This window comes from Monodelphis domestica, chromosome 3, assembly GCF_027887165.1.
Source record: "Monodelphis domestica isolate mMonDom1 chromosome 3, mMonDom1.pri, whole genome shotgun sequence".
Classification (NCBI taxonomy): domain Eukaryota; kingdom Metazoa; phylum Chordata; class Mammalia; order Didelphimorphia; family Didelphidae; genus Monodelphis; species Monodelphis domestica.
This window is the reverse complement of record NC_077229.1, coordinates 51,066,924-51,091,193: the sequence shown is the minus strand read 5'-3', so window position 1 is coordinate 51,091,193 and position 24,270 is coordinate 51,066,924. Positions and strand designations below refer to the sequence as shown.

Here is a 24,270-nt window from a genome sequence, read left to right as displayed (position 1 = left end):
CTCTGCATCACTTCCTGGAGGTTGTTCCAGTTCACATGGAATCCCTCCAGTTCATTATTCCTTTGAGCACAATAGTATTCCATCACCAACATATACCACAATTTGTTCAGCCATTCCCCAATTGATGGGCATCCCCTCGTTTTCCAATTTTTGGCCACCACAAAGAGTGCAGCTATGAATATTTTTGTACAAGTCTTTTTCCTTATTAGCTCTTTGGGGTACAAGCCCAGCAGTGCTATGGCTGGATCAAAGGGCAGACAGACTTTTAGAGCCCTTTGGGTGTAGTTCCAAATTGCCCTCCAGAATGGTTGAATCAATTCACAATTCCACCATCAATGAATTAGTGTCCCTACTTTGCCACATCCCCTCCAGCATTCATTACTTTCCTTTGCTATCATGTTAGCCAATCTGCTAGGTGTGAGGTGATACCTCAGAGTTGTTTTGATTTGCATCTCTCTGATTATAAGAGATTTAGAGCACTTTTTATGTGCTTATTCCCAGGCAACTTTCTAATAACACAATCTGTCTCTAAGCTCCAGGTATTTTCTCTTGCTCTTCCATTTATCTGGAATTCTTTCCTTCCTCATTTCTGCCTTCTGGCTTCCTTCAAGTCCCAGCTAAAATCCTACCTTCTACAGGAAGCCTTCTCTAGTCTCACTTAAAGCTAGTACCTGCCCTCTATCAAATACCTCCAATTTATTCTTTTTATATCCTATTGATATACCTGTTTGCATACTCTCTCATTCATTAGAGTATGAACTATCTGAGGACAGGTACCACCTTTGTGATCCCATCACTTAGCACAGATTATGACTTAATAAATGTGTATGACCTGTCCTATAACCTGACTCTAAGACTGTAAGTAGCGATGGGAGTGTTGATCCCAAAAAGTGGAGACAAGTCCTTACCAATTGCAAGTCCTTACCAATTGTTTCCTTTATTTCCTCTCCTTTGTATTAAGCTTCTAAGTTTATAAAATGGGCATAATAAGTGTACCTATTATACAATAGTACCCACCGAGCTATTGTGAGAAGAATAAAATACATGTAAAGCACTTTGCAAACCTTGGGGGGAACATGCACAGGTTGTTCCCAAAGCCTTAATGCTTTAATTTAATAGCTTTAATAGCTTAAAGCAGCACTAACACTTTGGGGACACACTTATATAAATGTTAGCTTTTAGAGAGAGGTAATGAGGCATGGTATATAGAGTGCTGAATTGGAAATCAGGAAGATAAATTTGAATCCTGTCTCAAACATTTGCTAGCTACATGATCATGGGTGAGTCATTTAAGTCTGATCTTTAAAATAGGATAATAGTGCCTTCATCCCATTGTTCTTGTGAATATCAAATGAGATAATATTATTAAAGTGCCTTACAAACCTTAAAAATGCTATAATTATTATTATTAAATAATTAATTCAAAAGGTTGTTATGTACAAATAGTTTTTGTTTGTTTTTATATCTTATTTATTGAAAAATATACCCATTTCTCAAATGAACTTAAAATAATTAAGAAAACTATGTATAGTTTAGGAGATAGTCCTAGAACCGTGTTGGTGAACCTATGGAATGCATGCCAGAGTGTGCTTCTCTCTTCCCTCTCTCCATACATGGCTGAAGACACTTCTAATATGTTTTGCCACTCTGCCCAGGAACTCAATGGGAGGGCTTCCTCTCTCCCCTATCAGGGGTAAGGCAAGGTTCACATGCAATGCAAGGGTTGCAGTTTGGGCACTCATTCTCTAAAAGGTTCACCATAACTGTCCTAGAGAATTGTCATAATATGAGAGATTAAGTGGTTTGCCCAAAAACTCAAAAGTTGCTAAATATCAGAGAAAGTATTTGAACTCAGGCCTTCCTGTGTTCATGTCCCATATATCTATCCATTTTGACAGAGTAGCCCTATCAAGGAATAATATAGTAAATTAGCCTCATTGGAAAGATGAGAAAGACAGTAATCAATAAAATGAGAAACATAAGTCCTTCCATCATCTCAGTATAAAAAAAATAATAACCTCCCCTAAACTTAGTTGTCTCTCATGCATCTCTGGGTCATGTATCTGTCTCTTGGGGAAAATGGTGATTACACTCTTGTCTTGCTGTTCATGGGACTATGTCAAACAGAATCACCATCTGGCTGTCAAGTCATCTGAAAGACAACATTTAGAGGATCAGCAAAACAACCACTTTAGTCATTGTCCTACAATAGCCCGACAAGAAAAATGGTATGTTTCCTCCATCTGTCTTTTATGGGGGGAAGAGTCTTTCAAAGAACTATTCTGAAAAATGAGTTTATCAGGTGGGAAAAGGAGCTTGTGGCACAATCATTCCTTTTTTAGGAAGATCACTCTGGCAGCTGAGTGGAGGATGGTTGAGAGTAGAAAATGACTTGGCACATTGGCAGTAAGCATCAGGAACAAAATTTTCCTATTCCAAAGTCAACATGCTTTCCACCATATTGGTTGTTTTTAAGTATTTAAGGTGCTATCAAAAGAAAGAGGTATGAGCCTTAAGGTGAATATCAGCAAATTTAGACTTGATATGAAGGGGAAAAAAATCCATAGTTCACGATATCCCCATGTGGAATGGTCTGTCCATGTAGAAAGTGAGTTGCCCTTCAATAGAGATCTCTGAATGAAGACTAGATTACCCTTCATCTTCTAAATTATGGAGGAGATGTTTGTTCAGGTTCATTTTGGATTTGTCTAATCTCTTATTTTTAGATCTTCTGATTCTGATACCTATTTTAGAGCTTTTTTCTTGAACCCAAGTCTCCTGAATCATAGCCTTCTGATTTCTACTCTAATAATCTGTCCCATCTTATAAAATTTTGTAGACTTTCTTTGCACCTCCAGAATTGAATGCAAAAATCTTCTGCTTCCCTTCAAAGCCTTTAATAATTTGGTCTCCCCATTTCTTTTCACACTTATACCCCACTCCCATGTTCTCTGTGACAGAGTAACAGTGGCCTCCTTAAATTTCCTTGTGCAAAACACTGGATGTCTCCCATGCTTGGAATTCTCTCCTTTCTCATTTTTTACTTCTTGGCTTCCCTGACTTCCTTCAAGTCTCAAGTAAAATCCTCCCTTCTACTAGAAGCCCTTACAAATTCCCCTTAATTTTAAGGCATCTCCTCGGTCATTCATTTCTAATTTATCTGGTATATAATTTGATTTTATGCAACGATTTGCATGTTGTCTCTCCCATTAGAGGGTGAGCTCCTCTAGAACAGGTATTATGTTTTCCCCTTTCTTTGTATCTCAGCACTTAGCATTTAGCAATAAACTAAATGTTTATTGACCTACTGACTGTCAAGTCACCTATCCTCTGTGAGACTCAGTTTCTTCATCTGTAAAATGAGAAGTTGGATTAGTTGACTTGCATGGTCCCCTTCAATTCTAGATTCATGAACCTATGAGCCTAAATCATCTCTACCTTAGACTAAATATTCCCATTTCTTTTAACAAATACCACACTCCTAGCATGAACTTGGATTTTTTCTGCATTTAATTGCTCTCTTCTGATCCTTATCTATCTTATCATAAGATCAAAAGTTTGAAACAGGTGTTATCAAGTCCTAATCTCATATTTTATACATGGGGAGACTGTGACCAAGAGAAATCAAATAACCTCCCAAAGCCCACTCACTTAGTAAGGATCTGAGGTGAGATTCGAACCCATATCTTCCTGATTCCAAGTCTAGGTTTCTGCCATGCCATATTATCCCACAGTCATTTCTGAAATGTAGCATCTAGAACTGATCATAGTGCTTCCAAGACAGTTTGACCAAGGAAGAAAAAAGAATATTCATCTCTTATTTTTAGAAGTTTCAGTGCCTCGATATAACAAAGATCTTTCCCCCCTTGTTTTCCTAGTCTCTTGTTTTCCACATCACACTGCTGACTTGTATTTTCCTGGCATGTCACTAAACTCACAATTTTTTTTCAAACTCTCTAGCTATATCTTTCCAACTTCATACTTATGAAGTTGGAGTTTTGTTGCTGTTGTTTCTGTTTTCTTTGGTTTTGGTTTGCTTTATGGAAACCAAATGAAAGGCTAAATGCATTAATCTTCAAATTCAACTTGATTTGGATTTGTCCTGAGTCCCAATTCTAGCTCTCTGGCTTATCATGTAATCATGGTTAAGTTGCTTCTCAGATTTCTTCTTCAGGGACCTCCTCTGTAGAATGTGACAATTAGACTGGGCAATCTCGGGGGTCATTTACAGTTTATCCCTCTCCCTAGCTTTATCCCTATCTAGCTGCCTGACCCAAAATGAGTCATTTCCTTGCTCAAGGCCTCAGTTGCCTCATCTGTAAAAGGACAGGACAAGAACAGCTATTTCTAAGGTTTTTTACAGATCCGAGTCTCTAATATTTCTTTATTTCCCTTTTTTCTCTTTAGAGTAAACACATTTTACTACCTAAAATGCCAGATCCACAATGGAGAAAGAAAGGACTGCTCTGCCTATAGAAATCCCTGCTAAAAGAGGAAACAGACCATCCTTCTACAAGTATGTTACAAGATTCCAGATGCAGTTTCCTTTCAAATAAGGTAATAAATGCAACCTCAATCTTAGTCTTTTTAGTTTAAACAAAAGCCTAGGAAAGTCAATAGTTAATCTAAAAGCTATTTTAGGTACTTTATTATATGGAAGGCACTTTTCTAAACACTAACTATATAAAGAAAGGTTAAAGCAGTCCATATTCTCAAAGAACTTCCATTCAGATGGAGGAGAAAGTTTTAATATTTGATCATGCAAGATATCTACAATTGAAATGGAAGATAATCTCAGGCTCTGAGTGAGGATTCAGAAGAATTAGGCTGGTATCCTACAGAAAGTGAGATTTGGTTTGAATTTTTAAAGAACACAAATGGTGGAAATAAGGAGGAAGGGCATTCCAGGCATGATGTGGAGGAGGAGGGGAAGAAACCACTGAAAAGGCAGGAGTTGGAAGCTGGAGAGTCATGGGGAAAAATAGCAAGAAGGTAAAAGTTTCTATTCACATTGTGAGATTTAAAATGGTTGAGGTCTTAAACTGTAGTGATTAAAATAGTGGAAGATATAAATTGTGATAGATATAAGAGAGGGTGAGTAAATTTGACCGCAGAAATATGTTTCACTACAGTGTCTTGGGTTTTAAAATCAAATATAAGGTGGTTGCCAGGCAAATATTCCCAATTATTCAAATACCCAAGTCAACTGGGTTTTATAGAGATTTTAATTAACAATACAATGAGTAATCAAAGAAAGAGAGAGAGAGTAAGAAAGGAATAAGTATGAAGGGCCTCAAGCCAATATGGCCTAGACCTGAGTCTTAAAAGAGAAATCAGTCAGTTTTTTAGCACTCACCACAAGGTCTGACTAAACAAGGATACTAGTGACACCAGGCCAGCATCCTTCCTCAAAGAGTCTTCCAGCCAGAGATTGTTTCAAAGGGCCTCTCTCAAGAGCCTCCAGAGCTCCTACCCCAGAGGGACAGAGCCCCTCAGAAGAGCTCCTCACGGAGCTCTCCTTCAGAATGAGAGTTAGCAATCGTGATCCTCAAAGAGATCCAAGCTCTTATTTTTAAGGGCAAAATTTCCTCTGTCACCTCCCCTAAGTCCTTACATCTACCAATCACTGTAGATGTTTCTAAAGGACCGCCCATTTTGAATTCACAGCTGAGTCGTTTTAATCTCTTTAGTAAGTCAGGAAAAAATGCTGCTATGTCGACACATTTCATTAAGAAAAAACCTCTGAATAAGTTATCACCCTTTTAGGTTTAAGTAGTTTACAAGTTGCCCCACCTTTATAGGTACTTAGTATCCCATTGTATCAATTCTAAAACAGTCATGACTCAAAGAACTTCCTGTCCCTTCCATAAGCATGGATCAAAGTACTTTCATTGTTTATCAAACAGTTTTCTGTCCTAAAGTAGTCTTAAGTAGGGTGGAGCAGGGACACTCCCATAGCTAGGAGCCCCCACACTCAAGTAGAGTTCTCACCATCTGCTAGGGAATTTTTTAAAGTAGAAGATTCCCCAATGGGGGAAACCCCTAACATTCATAAGTCTGAGATATTTTAAGGTTTACAACATGGAGAGGAATAAAGTGTTGGAACACTGGAAATATAGGACTTTATCAGGTTATTAAGATCTCTAAATCCTAAGAAAGGATTTTATATTTCATCCTGAGGTAATAGGGAGCTATTGGAGATTACTGAGTAGGAGTTGGGGGGGGGGGGAGGGAGGGACATGACCAGATCTGAACTTTTGGAAAATCTCTTTGAGAGTCAAGTGGATGATGGATTAGAATGGGAAGAGACTTGAGGTAGAAAGATCAATTGGACAGCTATTGGAATGATCCAGGTTTGAGATTATAGCATAAACCAGCTGGACAATTTAAGTAGAAATAAGCTAAGGAATACAAGAAATGTTGTGAAGATAGAAACAAAACTTGGCAAAAGATTGGATATAGTGATTGCATTCAAAAAAGGAATCTAGGATGATACATAGGTTGTAAATTTGGAACATTGGGAAAATGGCAGTGTCCCAGATAGCAATAGGAATTGGGAAGAGGGGAATAATTGGGGAAAAACGTAATGAGCACTGTTTTGGCCATGTTGAGTTTGAGACACCAGTGACACAACTCGATAATGAATTATCATGGAAATAGCTATGATAAGATAGAAACTTCACAGAAGTTAAAATATCTATTTTTCACATATTTTACCTGAACTAAAGACCAATTACTTTCCCTCCTGTGCCTCAGTACTGCACTCTGTATAATGGGTTCTATATTATAGCAATGTGAAAGCCTAATTTTCCCATTGTTTTCCAATTTTAGGTCTTCCAATTCCATAAATCATGACTCAACCTTCTCTTACTTTACCCTAAGCTATCCCCTTCCTTTCACTGGGAAGCCAATCCCCACTTCTTGGGACTATGTTGGCAATGGCTATACCATTTTCCCAAAGTCCTCTGCTGTTTTCTTCACCTCTCTCCTTCAGATGACAATGCTGCTCATCATTGTCACTGTCAAAAACTTCCTTGGCTCCAGGATCTGTATGCTTTACCATCTTCCAGATGAGAATACCATGTCTACATTCACCTTTCATGATGTCAATCTTTGCACAATTTCTAAGTTATACATAAACACACACACATTCCATATTAGCAATACCATCCACAGCTGCCCTGACTGCTCTCTGATTAGGGGAACAATGATAGTGCTTCTAAAGATCTAAAGGTGACAGTTAATTATTTTACTGTAGAACAGTTTCATAGCATCCATGATTCATGATTTGCAGCAATTTAAGTAAATTTTTTTTCTGGAATCCTTGGGAGCATCTATGATGCCTTGTATTGAAGGCTCTTAAACCTTTGCCATTGTCATAATCATCATTATTTGTCACTGGTTCAATCCATCAAATTGGTTCAGTCATTTGAGTACTGTATTAGGAGATGACAAAATAAAAAGTTTAAATGAGATTTAGTCAATGACCTCCTGAAACTTTAACAACAATAATAATGGACATAAACATTTATATAGTGTGTACTATGTGCCAGGCACTGTGCAAAAAGAACATCCCAATTATTTTCTCTTTTGATCTTCACAACCTTGGAAGGTAAACACTATCATTGTCCCCATTTTATAGATGTGGAAACTGAGGCAAATAGAAGGTAAGGGACTTCCCCAGGATTACACAGCTAGCTGCATTTGAACATGGGTCCACCTAACTCCAGAACTGGCACTATATTCACTGCACCACCTAGATATCCCATAGTATCCTGGAAAATATATATATTTTTAAATTTATGGTCTAGTAGAAGAATTAGGCATAAAGATAAGTATAATCAACAATACTATATAATAATTACTTTAGATGGAAGACAGTTGGTTATAAGAAATAGAGAAATGGCTAGAGAGTAGTGATTCTGATATTTATTTGTCACCTTAGGAAAGTCACTTAATTTTCCTGGACCTCAGTTTCTTAAGCTCTAAGACAAGATGTTTGGACTGGAGTGACTCTGAAGTCCCTTTCAGTCTAGGTTTTTGTTCCTAGCCATGCTTCATTTTACTTTCTGCCATCTTCATACCAATTACCTTGGGCCAGATTCCACATACTGTGAACTTAGTCTTTGTAGCTATAGAACTACCCTTCCATCTTCAATCTTATCCCTTCCCTTCATCCCACTTTAGATGGAGGGTAAGGCTAAGCCAAGTGACTCTTCTTATGTCCAGAAGCCTCTCCCAGTATATCACAGCCTCCTTCAGAGGATCGAATTAAAGGAGAGTTCCTGCCCTCATGGAACTTACAATCTAACATGAAAACATAATCAGTTCTCCAGGTGCTTAAATTCTACTGGATGAGCCAATGAAGTAAATACAAAGTGGAAAATATGAAAAGTAAACTTAAAGTGACAAGGGATCCAGTAGAAGCCTAACAGCTTGAGAATAAGGGAAAGAGATACTGAGCAATCTTCAAAGAGGAGATAAAATTTATCTTCTTTAGAATCTCAGCTGGTGAAAGGTGGGGACAAAGCTGATTGTAACTGGATAATACCTCTCTCCCTTCAAGGCTAATGATAATTAACTGGGCATATCTTTAATGTATATAAAACACTTTATCTCATTTTATCCTCTTAGTAACCCTGCAAGGCAAGGAATACATTTATTGTTATCATCTCCTTTTTTCTTTTTTTCCCAAGTAAAATTTTATTGATAGCTTTTGTTTTTAGATCTTCTCCCCCCTCCTCTTTCCTGAGTAAAATCTCTAATAATAAAGAATAAAAAAGAAAGGAAAAAGACAGTTCAGCAAAACTAACTCTTCAAAAAAGTCAGAATTTTAAAATAGCTTTATTGATATCTTTTGTTTTTTCCCTCACCTATATTTCTCAATATCTCTCTATCCCCTCCCTCCCAGAATCATCCCTAATAAATGACAGAGATAAGAAAGAAAAAGTAACAGAAGAATAACAAAGAAAAAGGCCATTTCAGCAAAAACAAACCAACACCTTGAAAAAGTTTGACTTTGTTATATGAACCAAAGAAGATAAGATTTGCAAAGCACCTTAAGGACCTATATAAATAAATGTTAGCTGTTGTTACTAAGCCCCAGACCTCTAATAATAGCAAGTATTTATATTATGTTTTAAGGTTTTGCAGAGTTTTACATATGCACTCTCATTTTAACTTCATCACAACACTGAGGAGTAGGTGTTCTTATTACCCACATTTTCCTGATAAGGAAGCTGAGACATTCCAAAGATTAAGTGACTTGTCTAAGGTCACACAGCTAGAAAGTTTCTGAGACTAAACTTGAACTCAGGTCCTCCTGTGTATAGATTGTCAACATGGAATCTAGAAACCCCAAACTTGTAGCCTAGTGAGATCTGATGAACCCCAAGTTTTAGGACTAAATTGTAAGTTGGAGACCCCAAAGCTTTGTACTTGTTCCCTGCTCCCATGAGAATCCCCCTGAAGGGAATCTCAGGCTAGCAGTTTCAGTCTAAATGATGGACCCCAAGGTAAAGAATAACCCACTTTAGATGGAGGCTAAGCCCAAGCAATGACTCTTCTTGAGTCCAGAAGCCTCTCCCAGTATATCACAGAGATCGAACCTTCAGCTTGAGACTGATGCTCTGCCTACTGTGCAAAAGAGTCACCCAGTTTGGGCTTAGCCTCCACCTCAATCCACCTCAAGTGGATTTTCTTTAACTTGGGATACATTATTCAGTCTGAAACTTCTAGCCTGAGATTCCCATCAGGGAGGATTATCATGGGAGCTGGGAACAAGGACAAGCTTTGGGGTCTCCAACTTACAAGTTAGCCCTAAAATTTGGGGTTCATCAGATCTTTCTAGGCTACAAGTTTGGGGTTTCTAGACTCCATGTTGACAAGCTCTAACTCTATCTAGTCACTGCACCGTCTAGCTGTCTCTTAAAGCTTATTAAAACCAGAACAGGAGAGATGCCTTTTCTTGTCATCCCTAATTTCCAGAGGAAGAAAGTGGGGTGAAGTTATCATGCCATTAATGTCACACATCCGATCGGCGCCAGAGGCAAGAGTTAAACTGAGCTTTCTCCTAACTCCAGGTCCAATACGATTGCCTCAGAACCACATTTCCTCTCGCCTAGGAACTAATCATTCCATGTCCTTACTTTTGCCACGACTCTGGACTTTAGGATAGCTGAAAAAAAAATGGTTGCAAATTGCAAAGAGAGAATCCATCCAAGGCAGAGACCTCCAATGCTATAATTCAATCAAAAGCCTATGACCTCTGTTTGCTGATGGGAGTTTTCCCTCAGAAGAGAGCGATTAAAATGGGACAAATGACAGCCAGTGAACCACTGATTTGGAGGAGCAAATTAGAGAGTTCAGAAGCTAAGACCACCACGCAGACAGCTCTCTTGTTAACAAGGGCTTCCGAAAGTGCTGGTTCCTTTAGGGAGATGCCTGCTACACACCGGTCATTTGTCATGGCCAGATGGTCCCTGACCAAACGTGCTTCCTACGGCATCACAGAAAAACCCAGATGCCTAGCAAGTAACCTTTAATGGGTTCATTGTTTTGTTTATTTCCTCAGATTCAAGTCAAGCCAACTTGTGATTTGTGTTATTATGGGCTCTCTCAGGTGTGTTTGCTTCTGCATGGCTTGAAATCAGCCTCAGTTTGAACAGGGATCACCTGGCCATTTGTAAACAGGCATTCCAGGCTCTCTCTGTAGGTAAAGAAGGGTCCCCTTCCTGGCCATAAGACACCTCTGTGCCTAATATGGGAGAATGAACCATCTCACCGACTAGACTAGGAGGAAAATAAATAAAATAGATATTGTTATTCCATAACACTGAATTATACGTACTCATTGCTCTCTTCCTTGGAAATGGGATTAATGTTGATGCTTATCCATGAGAACTTTGCCTGGTGAATACATATAAAAAATACATTAAAAAAAAAAAGCTGACAATACACATGACCTTCTGCATCCTTGGATTTCCTGTCCCATTTTCACAAAGACGATGGGCATAGTCGATGCTATCCAACTCATAAGAGGGCTCAATGGTATTCCCATTGGACCTCCAAAGTGAACCCACAGGTTTTCCTAGAACAAAGGTTGCTCTTTTGCAGGCTCACCCATCCTTCTGGTCATTGAGCCCAGGGCTCCTCATTTGTTCTGCAACAGGCAAATTAAGGATATGCTGCACCTTCACTGCCAGAAATCAATCCAAGCACTTTCACAGTCATGTGGAAACATACCTTGGGGACAGATGAATGTTAACAGAAAGTCAAAATCTCACACTCTGGCAGCTCAAAATTGCCTTTATTTCTAATGTTCTAAACAGTAAAAAAAAAAATGATACTCTTGTTTTACACAAGCCTGAAGAATGTCAGCAATTTGGATTCCAAGAGACAGAATGTTGATGTTTGCTGGGTACTTGTCTCTTTCTTTCTTTTTTTCCCTTTTTCCTTCTATTTTTTAAACCCAAGTAAAGCCACAAAAACAAACCAAATGCAAAGCCAAGCTTTTAGAGTTGAACACTATCTGCTATTTTCACTATATCTATAGCTATCAATCAATCCAGAATCATCTTTGTATCCTTCTATCTATCATCTATTTATCTTCAGATCTGTCTATGTTATATGGTTGACAAGACTTGGACTGAAGCATATTCTCCCTTGTTCTAAGTTCAGTGGCCAAAAATTAATCAAAACACATTTATTCATAACTTTGACTAGAGTCAACTTATGACTAGAGGCGATGTGACAGGAAATCGTACATTGGTCTTGGGATCAGGAAATCCTGGATGTCAATGCTGCCTCAATTACTTATTAATTTTATTAACCTGGGCCAAGTACAAAACTTCTCTGTGCCTCTGTTTCCTTATTAGTAGGTCAAGTCAGATTGACAGGTATTTATTAAGCAACTGTGATGAACTGTGCTGAGCTGGTAAAATTAATAAAATGGAGTTATCCTTCTTGACTTTTGAGGTCCTTTATAAGTCTAAATCTATGATCCTTGCCCTGCAAGAGTTTCCACAGGGGAGATTAAAAATGTTCACATTTAATTAAATACAAAATGTTCTGCCTTCAAACATTCCCATGTATGCCCATCATTGCAAAACTACCACTTGATCCAACCATTTCTGCCCTATATCTTTCCCCCTTTCATGGCTAAACTCGCTGAGAAAAATGTCTACCATCAATGCTTCAACTTTGTCCCCTCTAACTCTTTTTCTAAACTCTCTGCAGTCTAGCTTCTGACTTAATCAACCAACCAAAATGGCTCTCTAAAGTTACCATCAATCTCTTAATCACCAGATCTATGGGACTTTTTATAACACTTTCTCTACTTAATCAAGGGTCAAAGACTGCAGAGAGATCAAGTACAACTAAATATATTTTTGCTTTTGCTTGTGTACAATTAGATTTCTTTCTTTCTTTCTTTCTTTCTTTCTTTCTTTCTTTCTTTCTTTCTTTCTTTCTTTTTCTTTCTTTCTTTTTCTTTCTTTCTTTCTTTCTTTCTCTTTCTTTCTTTCTCTTTCTTTCTTTCTTTCTTTCTTTCTTTCTTTCTTTCTTTCTTTCTTTCTTTCTTTCTTTCTTTCTTTCTTTCTTTCTTTCTTTCTTTCTTTCTTCCTTCCTTCCTTCCTTCCTTCCTTCCTTCCTTCCTTCCTTCCTCTCTCTCTCTCTCTCTCTCTCTCTCTCTCTCTCTCTCTCTCTCTCTCTCTCTCTCTCTCTCTCTCTCTTCCTTGCTTTTCTTTGAGCTGTTTTCACATTGTTTTCTTTGTGTTTGGCATGGTCTTTTTTGTCACCAAATAGATTTTTATGGTTACATTCATTTTTTATTTTGTCATTTGCTCATTTTTCCAGCCTTTTTCTTAGTTTTAAATTTTAAGACATTGTTCCAAACTTCAGACTTTTTAAGTTACTGTTTTCAGAGCCAGTTTTCTTAGCCAGTCTGCAAGCATTTTGTATTTCCAAGGTGGTATATTTACTGCTCTCCTGGTCTGAGTTCTGGTATTTGCCCAGGACTGGCTACTGTTCCCCTGCATCCATAAGCACTAGTACTCCCCTGGATGCCAGAACTGTAACCAAGTCCCCTGATCTCTTTTAGCTATAAATGGTAGCATTTCTTTTTGGCTTGCAACTGAGACCAGAGTACCTTCTCCCTTATGACTTACCACTGGTGTTCTTCTCTGTCCTAGAAATGGGTTGTAGAACTCTTATGGTCAATAGAGTTGACAATCAATGCAAGCCTCCCCCAGGGCCAGCAAAGGGTCCCCTATAATTTCTTCACTGTCTGATCCACTTGCTACTTCTGGACTGAAAGCTTCCAAAGATGTTGGTGATGCAACCACTCTTGTCATGACCACTAAGGGCTACCACTACCACTTCCTCTGCAATCATTCTGACTAATTTCCATCCTGATTTCACAGACCTCTCCTGTCAAATTCATGAATTGTCTTAGGCTGGAAAGTTCTACCATTGGGTCATTTTATTATCTACCACTCCAAAATTTGTTTAGAAGTATTATTTTTAAATTTGAAGGTGAAGATTGGGAGAGTTCAGCAGGGTGACTTCCTATCCTCTTTCATCTTCTCTGCCCAGAAATGTGAAATTATGTGATAAAAGTGACTAAAATTTGTATGCCCTTTGTCCCAGAAATTCCACACTCCAAGGAGGTCAGTGGCAAAAAGAATAGCCCCATACACACCAATATATTTCTAGCATTAGTTTTTGTAGTAGCAAAGAACTAGAAATAAATCCAACACTTCTAATTTGGGGGAATGGATAAATAAGTTATGAAACACAAATATAATGGAATATATTGTAGATTAAGAAAACATGAATATGATGAGCATGGAGAAGCAAAGAAGATATATAAAGTGATATAAAGGTGAGTAAGCTGATGAAATATTTAATAAATACAGTGATTTAATGGAAACAAGAAGAGCAATATAACAATTGAAACTGAAAACTATGAAAACATACAGATTAAACTTCCAAAGAAGAGCTCTGAGAAGAAATCTCCCTCTGCTCCTTTGCAAATATTGAACAACCATTGGTGTGGAACATTGCCCATAATTTCAATTTTTTTTCAATATGTTCATTGGTTTTCCTGAACAATTATCTACCTCTTTTTTTATTCATTGTTATAGAGTAACATTTACATTGGGGAAACGTAGGCAACATAGAAAGAAAAGATCAATATGAATTAATTTTAACAATAGATGGAGATGTCATCAAATTAATAACTTAGAAGATGTTCTGAATGTCCAATGCTCAAATAACATGGTATTTGCTATCCAAGCTACAGGTATTATTGCATAAGAATTGATAGAAAAAGACCACATTTTACAGAGAAAGCTATTCTTCTCCTGCTGACAGCAAACCTGAGTGATCTTAATGACAGAAAATGAGCACCTAAGTCTGGTATAAAATGTCACTGTTGAATATTGATCAGCCAAGCCAAGGGAACCAGGTGCAAGGACAGGAAGGAAGGAATCAGGAAGCTTCTTTAAAGTCATCACAGCAGCTCAGCTGTCAGCTGGGACCTCAGTTTCATGGAAGCAGACTGAGAAGGAAATAACCCTGCCATAGCTACTTTGAGGTGGAACCTGATTGAAGAAGATACTCTGCACACCAGAATTTGGGAGCAATATAAGAAAGAGCAAAAGCCATTTAACCTCTCTCAGCCTCAATTTCCTGGAAAAAAAATTGAAGGAGTGGTATTGCCCACCCCCTCATCTCCACAAGGGAACATGGGAGGGGTGGAAATCAAAGCTGTGTCCTAGACAAGTGGCATGGGCTCTCTCTTACACTTCCTGTGAGGAATAGTAGTGCAGTGAAAGCATGAATGCTTTGAATGAATGCTTTACAGAGATGACCTGGATCTGAGCTTCCTGACTCTGGTCCCTATAAATATTTCTCTGGGCAAAAATTAGTTTCTTAGCTTGGGAATCCAGAAACTTGTTATTTGTAATATTTTCATGATATTTAATATTTTTATGAATAAACAATAATTGTATTTGTTTCCTTTGTAACCTTATGCATTTTATATTATGCATTTAAAAATGTAATTCTGATAAAAGAACCATAGGTTTTGCCAGACTGCCCAAGGGGTCAGTAATACAAACAAGGTTAAGAATCAGCCATTATGAGCAAACAGTGATGATGAGAAATTGACCTTTCATAGGGATCTTCCTTAGGAATTTCTGGATTCCAAAGGTAGTCCAGGCTTAGTTGTTTTTGTTTTAAAACCATTACCTTCTGGCTTAGAATTGATGCTAAGGCTAGAATTGGGGGGCAGCTGGGTGACTCAGTGGATTGAGATCCAGGTCTAGAAATGGGAGGTCCTAGGTTCAAATCTGGCCTCAGACACTTCCTAGCTGTGTGACCCTGGGCAAGTCACTTGACCCCCATTGCCTAGGGGGGAAAAAAAAAGAATTGATACTAAGGCTAGAATTGATGGGTTCCAAGTAGAAGCACAGCAAGGGCTAAGCACTTGGGGTTAAGTGACTTGCCCAAGATCACATAGCTAGGAAGTGTGAAAGACCAGATTTGGACCCAGGACCTCCTCTTTCTAGGCCTGGCACTCTATTCACTGAACCATCTAGTGGCCTCAAGGATTAGTCTTATTAGTAAGATTTGTTTGCCAGGGAAAGTATGGCTATTGATAGGAGAATAAGCCAAACCTGTGTCTTGGCTTGTCAGAAGATATAGACTTTGAGGGAAATGTTTCACCTTGAGAGAAAGGTAAATTGCCAGTTCAGCAATTTCCCAAAATACTTAATGTTTTTATATTTTAAGGATCAAAAACACAAAATAGTACAATAGTATATCCTCTTCACTTCTAGCTCATCTTTCAAGTCTGCTCTACCTCTAAACCACCTGCCTGGCCCCTCAAGAATGACTTCACTACCCTGGAGGACTCAGTGATTGAAGAGTTCTTGAATAGAACCATTCCACGAGAAAGCCCAGCCATACTGTTCGCCTTCCATCTCTAGATCACTCCCTCACTTCCGCATGCCCCAACTGAACTTCTAACCTATCTACATTTGGCTGCCCAGGATATCAGGTAAGTTTCTCTCTTTTCATCACCACATTCCCTTATAGTTCTCCTTTTATGTATTATTTTCCTCTAAGAGAACAAAAGCTTTTTAAGACTAATTATTTCTTTCCTCCCTCCCTCTCTTTGTTTTTCTTCCTTCCTTCCTTCCTTCCTTCTTTCCTTCCTTCCTTCCTTCCTTCCTTCCTTCCTTCCTTCCTTCCTTCCTTCCTTCCTTCCTTCCTTCCTTCCTTCCTTCCTTCCTTTCTTTCTTTCTTTCTTTCTTTCTTTCTTTCTTTCTTTCTTTCTTTCTTTCTTTCTTTCTTTCTTTCTTTCTTTCTTTCTTTCTTTCTTTCTTTCTTTCTTTCTTCCTTCCTTCCTTTCTCTTCCTTCCTTCCTTCCTTCCTTCCTTCCTTTCTCTTCCTTCCTTCCTTCCTTCCTTCCTTTCTTCCTTCCTTCCTTCCTTCCTTCCTTCCTTCCTTCCTTCCTTCCTTCCTTCCTTCCTTCCTTCCTTCCTTCCTTCCTTCTTTCCTTTCTTTCTTTCTTTCTTTCTTTCTTTCTTTCTTTCTTTCTTTCTTTCTTTCTTTCTTCCTTCCTTCCTTCCTTCCTTCCTTCCTTCCTTCCTTCCTTCCTTCCTCCTTCCTTTCTTTCTTTCTTTCTTCCTTTCTTTCTTTCTTTCTTTCTTTCTTTCTTTCTTTCTTTCTTTCTTTCTTTCTTTCTTTCTTTCTTTCTTTCTTTCTTTCTTTCTTTCTTTCTTTCTTTCTTTCTTTCTTTCTTTCTTTCTTTCTTTCTTTCTTTCCTTCCTTCCTTCCTTCCTTCTCCTGGTACATAGTAAGCAATTAATATGTTGTAAGTACTTAAGAAATGTTTTATCTCTCTCTTTCTCCCTCTCTCTCTCTCCCACTCTATTATTTATCTATCTATTTATAGTACTCTGAATTATTGCTTCTTATGTAAGTCTTTACCAATATGCACTCATGGGTATTCTGTATTTTATCATTTCTTTAGTGTGTATGATATAAATAGCCATCCCATTCCTGATTTACATTACACATTGATTAACTTTCAATCCCTTATCAGAAAGATTTGAGGTGGGAGCTAAATCTAAAATCTAAATGATTTCCCCAGAAGCTTCAGAGTTAAGGATACAAGACAGTATAGTCTGAAAAAAAAGAACCCCCCAAAAGAGTCTTTTTTCTGTTCCCCCAGAACCAAGCCTTGCTCACAAGAATGGGCCAAAAGATATGAGCCTTTCTAGAGGAGAAATTTTTAACCTGCATCCATATATTCCTACAGAATCTGTTTCTAGACTTTAGGATGATTGTAAACAAAGAAAATAATTTATATCTTTAGTTCAATGAAATCAATGTGATTGATTTTAATCTTGTATAGTACATATTTTTCTATTTTATAGTATATCTTATCACAATATGTTACATTACATTAATTTTATGTTACATTATATCATATCATGCCATGGCACCTTATATTATATTAAATTATTTTCTATTATATTGCATTATACAATAGTATACTATATTGTATTACAACTGTAATATTGTATTATATTTTGTGCATTAATTCTGTTTCTGAGAAGGATTTTGCAGACTGTTAAAAGGGTCCATCACCCAAAATGGATTAAGAACCTCCTTGGTCTAGATAAAAAGCATAAATGTCTCAGACTCTCTGGACATAGTAGTGGTTGTGTGGTGATATATAGATATATATCCTATATACTCAGGATGCTTTTGGTTTTATAAAGCATTTTCCTCTGTGTGTTGAGTTGTAAAACATCATAATCCTCATTTTACAGATGAAACAACTGCGGTGCTTGCCAGATTTATACAAGTGCTAAGTTTCTGATAGAGGATTCAAAACTGCCCCCTGATTCCACACTCCACATTGAATTAATTATATCATGTTGACTCAAGTATCAGGCTCCCAGTTTTACAGAGGGGGAAGCTGGCTCAGAGAGTCTAAGTCACTTGCCTTGAGTCTTATAACAATTACAATTCTGTAGGATTTAAAATTAATGTCCAATACTTCAAGTATTATATTTTAAAGTTTATTATTTGACAAAATAGAACCCCATGACTAAGTTTTCTCTACCTGCTCAGAAAGCCCACTCCACCAAAGCCACACAGGAAGGAAAAGGCCAAGAGATAGAACTCCACCGAATTTATCTCCTGTCTATGTCATCACATAACGACAGGAAGAGAGATGGGTACTGGGAATCGTAGTTTTTTTCCTGGGATAATAATTTTGTTGGGGATCATAGTTTTTAGGGTAATAGATTCAAATTACATAATTCACAATTGCATTTGAAGTTTTGTCAAACACTTGTCTCACAATATTCACATTTTACGGATAAATTGACCAAGGCTCTGAAAAAGTGAAAACTGTTTATTATTAATGTTCAGAATGGAAAAAATGTGACTTCTCATTATTTTATAGATAATAAGTATCTAAGACAATGGTCAAAACTAGGTCTTATAACTCTAAGCCAAGATATCTATCCATTCTATCATCTGGTCTCACATAATTTAGAAGTGATAGAAAGATGAGTCTGACCTTAGACTTCTGACTCTAAGAACATTTTTTTTTCAGTTAGCATTTATATATTGCTTCATGATGTTCAAAGTAGTTTAAAAATATCTTTTTTATTCTCATCACAACCTTTTAAGCTATTATTATTCCCATATTACACAGGATAAGACTGAGGATCACCAATGTTATATGATTTGCCTAAGATTGCATAGCTAATAAATATCTGGGCAGGATTTGAACTTTGGTCTTCTTTTTTTTAAATTGTATTTAATTGATTAATTTAGAGCATTTTTCCAGGATTACAAAAATCATGTTCTTTCCCTCCCTTCCCCCCAACCCCCTCCCATATCTGACACACAATTCCACTGAGTTTTACATGTGTCATTGGTCAAGATCTATTTCCATATTATTGATATTTGCACTAGGGTGATCACTTAGAGTCTGCATTCCTGATCATATCCCCATTGATCCATATGATTAAGCAGTTGTTTTTCTTCTGTATTTCTACTCCCACAGTTCTTCCTCTGGATGTGGATAGCATCTTTCTCATAAGTCCTTCAGAATTGTCCTGGATCATTGCATTGCTGCTAGTAGAGAAGTCCATTACTGAACTTTGGTCTTCTTGATTCTAGGTCTAGTGCTCTATCCACTGTGCCCCCATCTGCTTTTTACCACTGCTATAATAATAATAATAATAATAATAATAAATTAAGATTTATATAAAGTCTACTATGTGCCTGGCACTGTGCTGTCTGGCAAAATGTTTGATCCTGACAACTCCTATAAGGTAGGGAGTATAATTATTCCCATTTTTACCAATAAGGAAACTGAGGCAAACAAAGTTAAGTTACTCAGCCAGGGTCACACAACTAGTAAGTGTCTGGGGCTGATTGCATGAGTCTTCTTGACTCCAGGTCCAGTGCTCCCTCCACTGCACCCCCTAGTTTCCTTTTTCCACTGCTTGTTGAAATACATGAGTTAGGATCACTGTCATTTTCATGTGCTTTGGTGTCTGTGAATCATTTCCATCATCTCTGTCCTTTTGACTATGAAAGTCTCAATGGTGTTACAAGAAAGTGAAAAGACTCCCTAACTTATGATGGCCACAGTTTATTCTATAAAATGTGAGTTTTATAGGGGCTATAAAACATCTGATAAAGTAAATAAAATTATGCCTGCTATTTAGGATTTTTGTAACTTTGAATAGCTTTCTTCCTTTTTCATTGTAAACAAATAGATATTATTTGGCAAAAAAAAATGTTCGTATATTGTAATCTTCTACTGATTCATCATCAGATGTCTTTGATGATGGAAAGGTTTCTCAGAGCCCCATCTCTAAAGGAACAGGGCCAACAAACCAGCCAAGGGTTGAGTCAAGATTTCTCTCATCTTTCTTTTCTATCTCCTTTACTCCATCAAATAATAATAGTTTTCAAGGATCAGAAGCATCGATCAGGGAGGGGAGATAACAGATAAGCTCCTTGCATTGCCTCCAACAACTGCCCTAGAAATCCCTGGAAGTGAGGCTTAGTGATGAAAGGCTACAGGAACATGAAAGAAATGGGACCTTTTATCGTATCAAAGAAGAAATCCCTAAACCATTTTTTGGGTGTTGCTACTTCCTACATGTTGGTTCATTTGGCATCAAAAGCTTAGAGGCTTACAGCATCTTCATATTACTTGTCACTACTTTGAATGTACTTATCTGTGCTTAGTACATAGGATTAAGACCAGACTGGTGATTTTATTGGTAATAGGAACTCCTAGGTGGGGGAACTCGCCCTACTGATGCAGGTCAGCACCTCTGCAACTGATAGAGTCCGACTAAAGTCTCGGAGTACTTTGGGATTTTCCCAGAGTCACCCAGATAATCAAATTTTCCTAGTTTTAAGACGATCTACTATATCTTGCTGCCATGCTTAATAAATGCTTGCCAAGAATTATAATTCAAATCCTATCTAGAGTCTGAATCTTGGGTAAAATAATTGACTTATTGATTATATCAGATATATAGTGGTTAGGCCAGCATAATAACTGATAAAATGACAAAGATCTCCATGGACCTTTGGAATGACCAGGCATCTGGAAGCTGGGTCAGGCAGTTTAATAAATAGTTTTAGGAGCTCATTATTCAGATCCTCCTTTGAACATTTCAAGACCTTTCTAATTGGTGGGTAGTGTAAACCTCAAAATTTCTCAGACTTATGAATGTTAGGGGTTTCCCCCATTGGGGAATCCTCTACTTAAAAAATTCCTTAGCAGATAGTGAGAATTCTGCTTGAATATCCCTACTCCACCCTACTTAAGACTGCTTTAGGACAGAAAACTCATTGCTAAACAAAGAAAATACTTGGATCCATGCTTATGGTGGGACAAGGAGTTCTTTGAGCCAGGCCTGTTTTTAAAATTGATACAATGGGATGCTAGGTACCCATATAGGTGGGACAACTTGTAAACTACTTAAACCTAAAAGGGTGATAACTTATTCAGAGGTTTTTTCTTAATGAAATTTGTCGACAGAGCAGCATTTTTTTCTGACTTACTAAAGAGATTAAAACTACTCAGCTGTGAATTCAAAATAGGCGGTCCTTTAGAAACATCTACAGTGATTGGTAGATGTAAGGAGTTAGGGGAGGTGACAGAGGAGATTTTGCCCTTAAAAATAAGAGCTCAGAGAAGAGCAGATCTCTCGATTTCTGACTCTCATTCTGGAGGAGAGCTCCTTGAGGAGCTCCTCTGAGGGGCTCTGTCCCTCTGGGGTAGGAGCTCTGGAGGCTCTTGAGAGAGGCCCTTTGAAACAATCTCTGGCTAGAAGACTCTTTGAGGAAGGACGCTGGCCTGGTGTCACTAGTATCCTTGTTTAGTCAGACCTCGTGGTGAGTGTTAAAAAACTGACTGATTTCTCTTTTAAGACTCAGGTCTAGGCCATATTGGCTTGAGGCCCTTCATACTTATTCCTTTCTTACTCTCTCTCTCTTTCTTTGATTACTCATTGTATTATTAATTAAAATCTCTATAAAACCCAGTTGACTTGGGTATTTGAATAATTGGGAATATTTCCCTGGTGACCACCTTATATTTGATTTTAAACCCAAGACACTGTAGTGAAACATATTTCTGCGGTCAAATTTACTCACCCTCTCTTATATCTATCACAATTTATATCTTCCACTATTTTAATCACTACAGTTTAAGACCTCAACCATTTTAAATCTCACAGTTTATGGCTCCCACTCTTTTATCTACAACAATTTAAGTCCAACAATTAATTTAAATATTACAGTAGCTAATTAAAAGGATCTTTAGCACTTCAAAACCAAGCAAGAATTAGAAAGAATTACAAAATGCAAAATAAATAATCTGGATTACATCAAATTAAAAAGTTTTTGTACAAACAAAACCAATGTAACCAAAATCAGAAGGGTAGCAACAAATTGGGAAACAATCTTCATAAAAACCTCTGACAAGGGTTTAATTACTAAAATTTATAAAGAACTAAATCAATTGTACAAAAAATCAAGCCATTCTCCAATTGACAAATGGGCAAGGGACATGAACAGGCAATTCTCAGCCAAAGAAATCAAAACTATTAATAAGCACATGAAAAAGTGCTCTACATCTCTTATAATCAGAGAGATGCAAATCAAAACAACTCTGAGGTATCATCTCACACCTAGCAGATTGGCTAACATGACAGCTATGCAAAGTAATGAATGCTGGAGGGGATGTGGCAAAGTGGGGACATTAATTCATTGCTGGTGGAGTTGTGAATTGATCCAACCATTCTGGAGGGCAATTTGGAACTATGTCCAAAGGGCGATAAAAGACTGTCTGCCCTTTGATCCAGCCATAGCACTGCTGGGCTTGTACCCCAAAGAGATAATGGACAAAAAGACTTGTACAAAAATATTCATAGCTGCGCTCTTTGTGGTGGCCAAAAATTGGAAAATAAGGGGATGCCCCTCAATTGGGGAATGGCTAAACAAATTGTGGTATATGTTGGTGATGGAATATTATTGTGCTAAAAGGAATAATAAAGTGGAGGAATTCCATGTGAACTGGAACAACCTCCAGGAAGTGATGCAGAGCGAAAGGAGCAGAACCAGGAAAACATTATACACAGAGACTGATACATTGTGGTACAATCGAAGGTGATGGACTTCTCCATAAGTATCAATGCAATTTCCCTGAACAATCTGCAGGGATCTAAAAAAAAAAATACTACCCACAAGCAGAGGATAAACTGTGGGAGTAAAAACACCGCTGAAAAGCAACTGCTCGACCACAGGGTTGGAGGAGATAAGACTGAGGAGAGACTCTAAATGAACACTATAATGCAAACTCCAACAACAGGGAAATGGGTTCGAGTCAAGAACACATGTGATAACCAGTGGAATCATGCGTCGGCTATGGGAGAGGGAAAGGCGGGGGGGGGGGGGGGGGGAGGGGAGGGGAGGAAAAGAAAACGATCTTTGTTTCCAGTGAATAATGTATGAAAACGACCAAATAAAATAATATTAAAATAAAAAAAAAAAAAGAAAGCAGTAAAAAGGATCTTTAGCAAACCATCTAACCCTCTCCATCCCCACAGGTGGACAGAGAAGGGATTTGTCATATATAAAGGAAAAGAATCATTGTAAACCTTCTTGTTAGTTAGAATCTGTGAAAGAATGACATTCCTAAAGACAAAGTGAATGCAAAAATCTATAGTTTGGATGGAATCAGGTTCAAGACCTGGCTCAGAAATTCTCCCTAATATGGAATAATATAGCATATGAAAAATCAATTCTAACACAAGTGATTGATCAATCTTTCTAATAGCCTTCATTAGTCTTTGCCCAACACATTACTTTGGCTATAGAATAATAATAAAAATAGCTAACATTTACATAATACATTAAGTCTACAATATTCTTTATTCATTTCATTTGATTCTCACTATAAGCCTGGGAAGTAGATGCTCTTATCCTCATTTTACAAATGGGGAAAGTAAGAAAGAATGCCAGACAGTATGTGAGAGTAGAATAAAACTCAGATCTTTTTTATTCTAGGTCCAGAATTCTCTATCCACTGCACCACCTGGCTGAGTTAAATGCTGATTAAATTGAACTGATCTTCATTTTTATCATTTCCTGCATACCATCTTTATATGCTACAGTAAATGCAATGGGACACAGCCACTGAATCAGAGTCAGGAGTGATTCTGTTTTATTTTACATTATTTTTAAACCCTTTACTTTTTTGTCTTAGAATCAATACTGTATATTGGTTCCGAGGCAGAAAAGCTGTAAGGGCTAGGCAATGGGGGTTAAATTACTCACCCAAGGTCACACAGCTGGAAAGTATCTGAGGCCACATTTGAACCCAGGACCTCTGTCTCTGGGCTTGGCTCTCAATGCACTGAGTCACCTAGCTGCCCCATCCCTCATGTTATTTTAACTGGCATGTCATTACTTGAACCCCTACAAATGCTTTGTGTAATGGCACTGAACAGAAGGGAAATATAGAGCTTTTCAACTAAATAACTTTTATTCCAGATGCCTCTTACATTACGTTAATATGTGAGCAGGTATCAGATTTAATGCTCATTTCTGATCTTCTATCCAAGAAAAACTTATGGGAGATCCATTAGAGACAACATGATCTAATGGGCAAAAATTGAATTTGGATTCAGAGTTCTAGGTTCAGAC

At 37.7% G+C, this 24,270-nt stretch overlaps 1 long non-coding RNA gene across 1 annotated transcript; it reads left to right on the top strand.

Moving 5' to 3' along the window:
* The first annotated feature begins 1,949 nt into the window (after positions 1-1,949).
* On the top strand, positions 1,950-23,768 carry LOC103102066 (uncharacterized). The gene is made up of 4 exons (XR_465898.2): positions 1,950-2,228; positions 4,408-4,557; positions 15,843-16,063; positions 23,632-23,768. It is a non-coding gene; the product is annotated as an uncharacterized LOC103102066 (long non-coding RNA).
* The last annotated feature ends 502 nt before the right edge of the window (positions 23,769-24,270 follow it).